This window comes from Odontesthes bonariensis, chromosome 6, assembly GCF_027942865.1.
Source record: "Odontesthes bonariensis isolate fOdoBon6 chromosome 6, fOdoBon6.hap1, whole genome shotgun sequence".
Taxonomy (NCBI): Eukaryota; Metazoa; Chordata; class Actinopteri; order Atheriniformes; family Atherinopsidae; genus Odontesthes; species Odontesthes bonariensis.
The window spans coordinates 39749916-39750326 of NC_134511.1; positions in this window are offsets into that span (position 1 = coordinate 39749916).

Here is a 411-nt window from a genome sequence, read left to right on the forward strand (position 1 = left end):
TTCTCTAGTCACTGAGCAGACACAGCTAAGTGAGCACCGAGCGGTACAACTTTAATCCATGATATCTTCAATCTTTCTCCAAGAAAGACTATCATAACCAATAATAATCTAAGTAAAAATATGCACTTTCCCTTGGCTTACAGCCCACGCTTGAAATGCAACCTTATAATGGCTATTTTGAGAGTCAGGCAGCTGTCAGACGACAGCCAGTGACAGCAAATTTGAGCTGCAATGGCACCTGCAAATGCACCTGTGTCAAAATCTAATCAATACGGTTTTTGCACAAGTTGTTTTTAACATTTAAAAGGAAAAACGACTCCATTATCCATTGATTATTAAAAGACAAATAAACAAAGAAAAACTGGCAACACAGGTGGACAGGCATACTGTGACATGTTAATGACATTTAGA